We start from the raw sequence: 6,000 nt of genomic DNA, 5'->3' as shown, positions 1-6,000 counted from the left end.
GGCTCACTTATAATGAACCTGCCTATCAATCAAACACAGATGCCAAATAGAACGTGCTTAGGCTACAGAAGGTTCCTCAAAGAGTCCCATCTTCTTTGTAAGTCAAGAGAAGCCTATGACATAGAGCTCGCGAGTTGACTCCATCGCCATACCATACAGCAAACCATAAATTAAGTAGAAGTAAGCATGAACTTTTGTATAGCACAACAAGAAGTATTTGAGAGTAAATGAGGACTGACAGTATGCTCATAACAAGGAAGTATAGAACAAAGGTAGATTTCAAACACCATGATCAGTAGGAAGAAGCACCCAACTACATGCAAAGAAAATCAAAGAGAATCAAAGAGAAAGGCATAAGTTTTAGCCTCATGAGTTGCTACCCTAGATTTCAAGGATGGAATCGGCTATAATGAGCAATGAGTTCGTGGGGCAACGCCAAAAATTGGGTAACCCATATAATGATTAGCAAACTCAGTCACATAAGCCGTGCGAACATAGTGTAAAGAGCGATAGTAGATGGTTCTAGTTGCGTACATGAGACAAGATAAAGTGAGAGTTCCATGAAGTGTGGAGCCGCAACGTAGATATAAGCCACCTAGGATCCCATGGGTAGCTTTACGACTCACAACCAAGGACATCAGAAATAGATGAAGAGGATCAAGACAGCTCATAGCTTTTTGCAAGCCACATTAAAAAAGCAATCTCACCTGATCTAATGGAGACAAATCAGTAATTGTAGCTTGCGTTGACACCATGCTTATAGGGAAGCTTTTGCCATATTGATATTTCATAAAAGTGGCAAGTGAGGAACGGCTAAGAGGATCGCAATCAAGACAGTAAACATGCGAGAGGGATGAGTCCATACGAGGGTAAAGGGGAAGAGAAAAGGGAGCTACGCATGGGTAGGTTATGAGCCCGTAGGGAGGATGAAGTTCTTGAAGAGGGCTTGGGAGCTACCTCTAGTATAAGGGAAGCTTGAGGGGAAAATCTGGAGAGGTAGAACAAAGGAGATGAAATGAAGGAAGGAGAGAAGCGAGTTGCCAAGGAGGGGAATATATATTAGCACAGGGAAGGGGGGAAGGAAGGAGAAGCAAAGTGGGGGGGAAAAACCAAGCGTGTACTACTCAAGGATGTACTATGGTCCCAGTCTATATCTCCTGCCACTCATTTAGAGTATTTTGGATTTTAGTCTACAAATTAACTGTCTTTAAGGGTACCGAGGGGGGGTGATTTACCCATAAGTAATTGCTCACATGCATGTTTGGCACTTATGGGATACTGGAGGAGATCTCTCTAGCATATAGGGTCGAGCTCATTAGTTGAGACTCGAGGTATACGAGGAGAGGAGAGGAAAAAATATGGGAGCTAGGTGGACAAAGGATGGGGAAGAAAGGTAAGAGAGAAGCACGAGAGCTGCGGTCGAGATCATGAGCATGAGGAAAACCCCGAGAAGACTATGTCTCATGAGGAACATGGAGATGGCGAGCATGGAGAAAGAGGAAAAAACAAGAGTTAGCAAGGGACTATAGTCCTTGCCAGTCCAATAATAAAGGAGCTTTGGCATCTTTCTATCCAATACTAGGTTTCCTAGTGCTCCTGTTGCCAGGGAATATAGTCCTTGCCAGTCCAATAATAAAGAAGCTTTGGCATCTTGCTATCCAATGTCAGATTGCAGCCAAGATTGTATGCAACAAGAAGAAGAAGGCCGAGAGCGGGGGGAAGCTTGAATGATTGACCTTATATTAAAGGCCAATGGAGCACGGTACTTACCATTAGAGTATGTAGGGGGTATCCAAGGGAGGAGAAAGAGCTCACGTATATTGGCTCATTAATGGTAATTTGGCATCATTTGCAGACTTATTATGACAATTAAGGGAGGATAAAGCCTAGATATTCCATGTCACCAATGGTGAAATAACAAAGAATCATAAGGAAATAAGGCATTAAACACCTACTCCCATAACCAAATGTGTGTGCCAATTAGGTTAGGAACGTAAGTGTGTGTGTGTGTGTGAGAGAGAGAGAGAAATAACAAAGAATCATAAGGAAATAAGGCATTAAACCTCTACTCCCATTACCGAATGTGTGTGCTAATTAGGTTAGGAATGTAAGTGTGTGTGTGTGTGTGTGTGTGTGTGTGTGTGTGTGAGAGAGAGAGAGAGAGAGAGAGAGAGAGAGAGGTGTAAGGGAGAGAGACAAGAGAGATAAAAGAGAGAGGGGGGGGAAAGATAAGAGAGGGGGGGCGAGAGAGAGAGAGAGAGAGAGAGAGAGAGAGAGAGGGAGGGAGAGGGAGGGGGAGAGGGAGAGAGAGAGAGAGAGAGAGAGAGAGAGAGAGAGGGAGAGGGAGTGAGAGGGAGAGAGAGAGAGAGAGAGAGAGAGAGAGAGAGAGAGAGAGAGAGGGGGGGGGGGATGTGAAGGGGTGTTTTCATGCTCCCCTCAAACATGATGTGATTTGCCTTGTAATCTTATCTTCTCCTCTATGACTCAAAAGGTAAGGCTTCATAAAAATAGTTTAGAAGATATAGAAAATATCTATAATAATAAATGTGTGTTTTTGTACACGTGCAAATGTATGTAGTCATGCATGTGCAACAAAACCTAATTAAGAGTGACAAGCACGTCAAAATAGAGGGGCTAAAAGGACCCTCTTAAAAGGTGTAAATATTCCAAATTTCAAATCAAACAAGCACGTCACCAAACCCAGGCTTTCTAATGCAAGCATTGCATCCCCTGATAGGATATTAGCATGAGGTGAGGCTTCTTCCTCTAGCATCATGGCATCCTCTACACATGCCCTTAGTTCTCATGAGGCTTCTCCCTATCAATTTCGCCCACCCATCCCCTTAGAAATATCCTTAGAATACCCCTCACCTATTCCCTTAAAGTTCTTCTCACAAATCCCCTAAGCCACTAGTGTCCTACCAAAAACTTTTATGCAACCCCTCATCTATCCTTTCAACAAACCCCTCACCCATCCGCTTAGAGTTCTACCTACATACCCCTTACCATATCCCCTCACACTGGAGTCCCTCCTTGCCCCCTCCCTTGAATATTAGCTTGATCATACTTGTGTTAATTTTTCTGTCTAGAAAATCTCTCTCCACTAACTCATCCCATAGTTGAAAGATAAAAGAACTCACCAAATACCAAAAGATAATATAAAATTTGGTTGGAAAGCCATCCTCTCTTGGAGTTTTCCCATTGACAATTCCATTCACAACTCCTTTAAGTTCCTCCAAGGTGAGTTCCTTATCCAAGTATAGTGAAATTCAAAACCAAAAATGACTCTAGGCCAACTCTAATTGCATTTAAATATAGCCACCACTTTTTTGGTAGTTTTGACCTGAAGTTCTCCAAACACTTGTTGGAAATGTGAAGTGACGACGATCTATAGTATCTCAAAATTATCTGTGACCATTCTATGATGGGATATGCTTTCTTGGGCATTCTTCTTTCTTAGACTTGTGATTATATCCTCATTTGCTCTAACCCCCTTACTATCTAAACACTCTCTTGTATAGATTTGTTGTTTCTAAGATGCTACTAACTCTTCACTTCTCAATTGCTCCTTATAGGCTTGAATGTAATCTTGACCTCTAATGAGTGATCAGAGGCCAACTCCTGTATATGTTCCTTTAAATATTGTATTCTCTTTAATCTAGTTGCTTTGTAGCTCTTTTTCTAATGGCTTTTAAAACAATCTTTGTTTTGTCTATGGCCCTAATCCATTTTTCAAAGATGTGGAAGTTCCTCCAAGGGCACATTTTATACTTTTTTAAATCCTATTCTGAACATAGGGAAGTTGGGAAAAAACCGATTTAGACTTGAAACAAGACTTTGACCTTTTTCCCAATCCTTTATCCAACCTCATCGAATTGGGGTGATTAGAGGACAATATAGACAATGCAATTGAAAGATAGAGATCTCCCACAAAACTTTAGTTAGGACCTATCTAGTGATTATCATATGGTTAGGACCGATCTGGTGATTACTCCCCATGAATGAGGTATCACTAAAGTAGTTTTGTTGATTCTTTGAAATTCTAGCATGCATAAAGTTCAATTAAGGGTAGTGACCACACTGTGGGAAGTCATGAAAGCTTCTCCCATTTGCGGGTGAACTGAGGTATATTTCAAATGCCCCTTTATAGACTTCCCATTCCCTACCATCTATCCGTACTATATTCAATAATATCGAAGTCTCCCATGATAATTTGCATATTCCTTAAATGGACATGAGCTCGATATGAGTCCCACATTAGCCAGAGCTCGGTTTGTCGCCAAGTTTGGTGTGTACATAGAAAAGATTTCACAAGAGAGTTTTGGATGGAGGAACTCCACACCCATTCTATTTGTTCCTAATGCTCCTTTAATTTCAGCTCCTCCTTTCCCCACATCATGATCAGTTATGCATTTCTTTCTCTTGTTGACTATTTTTTGAAGCTACCTCTAACTTGCACATTCATGCTAAAAAAAGAGAAATTATCCTATATGGTTTTTGGCATGGATATGAAACACTTTTGTTTCTCTTTTTCTTGAATTTAATAGCGCTTTGAGTAGGTGATATAATAAAGGCTCTCTATAGAATCCTCTTTATCCTAACCTCAAGATTTGTCAACATCTTTTAGTCCCACCCTTTTCTTGTATACACCTTTTTGGATGCCCCCTTGTATGCACCTTTTTGGATGCCCCTCTTGTTTTTTACTAAGATAAATGAGGGGGTCCTCATGTTTCGCAACAGTTCTATCAATATTGAGAAGTTGCTCCTCAAAAGATTGAGGGGGCCCTCATGTTCTGCATCAGTTGTGTCAATATTGAGAAGTTGCTCCACAAAAGATTGAGTATTGGGAATCACTTCTTCTACCTCTTCATCTTTCACCATCCCCTCATCCCTTAGAACCTTCAACCTATTTCACTTTCATCTCTATTGGCATCTTTTTCTATTCTTTATCCTCCTTTTTATTGCATTTGTCATCTGTTTGTATAGGCTCTTCATCTTTCTCTCCCAAGTGTCTATACGACTTTCCCTTTGAGGTAAGTCCTTGATGAAATGGCCTCCTAGTCCACACAAAAGCAAGAATTGGGTGTGTTCTTGTAAAATAAATTTATAATAAGCCCCCTACCCATCATGTCTCCAACTTGAGAGTGCTCAAGGGGTCAATGGCTAGATCCATTAAAACACACACGTGTGTGTTGCCTTTGGGGTTAATAAAATTTTTTGTTTCGAGCTTATACGGATCTTCATAGAAGGGATCTTACTTGAAAAATGTTCCAAATCTTGTTGAGCAAAGCATTCATTTGGTCATTTGGCTACAACTCCTCCTTTAGAATCTTCGCTTGCTTGGGGAGATGAGAAGATCTTATGAGCATTGATGCTAAGTGCCTCCAAGTTGAGACTTTTGTCATGCAAGACCTCTAAGAAGATTTTGGAGACTCCTTGGATGGATCTTGAATAAGATGACAAGTTGCACATGGACTTTCCCCTTGCTCTATTACTTGGGGTCTAGTTGCAAACTATCTTTTGTTTCTCTTGAGTTCCTCTTTGTGAGGATTCTTGCTAAAATTCTTGGTTTCGACCATCTTGGTTTGAATTTTGAATTTTGAATTTTGAATCTAAGATTTTGACTTTTTCAGATTTGAAATTTGAATCTTAACATTTGAATTTTAAATTTTAAATAGGGAGATTTGGCCATGCGGCCAAATCTTCCTGGCTCCTTTCAAAACATACAAGATTTGGCCCAATCATACCTTGGTACTTTGACATATATAGTATTGAGGGAGCACAGTTGACACGAGTTCACTTATTTGTTTTGTTACCTAATAAAAGTGCATACGCTTGTGTTGGATAGTATGGAGAATCAAAAATTTGATTACTATAGAACTGATACAATAGATGGCGCTGCCTCCCAACCGTGCACTCCTGTGAAAGAAGCTTCGATGGTGAGCTGGAAAGAGTAGAGGATGGAGGCTGAATGCTAAGGAATCAGGGTTGCTGTAGCCA

This window comes from Dipteris shenzhenensis, chromosome 25 (genome assembly GCF_047967505.1).
Source record: "Dipteris shenzhenensis isolate YYH24624 ecotype China chromosome 25, Dip_SZ_1.0, whole genome shotgun sequence".
NCBI lineage: Eukaryota > Viridiplantae > Streptophyta > Polypodiopsida > Gleicheniales > Dipteridaceae > Dipteris > Dipteris shenzhenensis.
The sequence above is the reverse complement of the archived record's forward strand: the minus strand, read 5'-3'. Positions refer to the sequence as shown.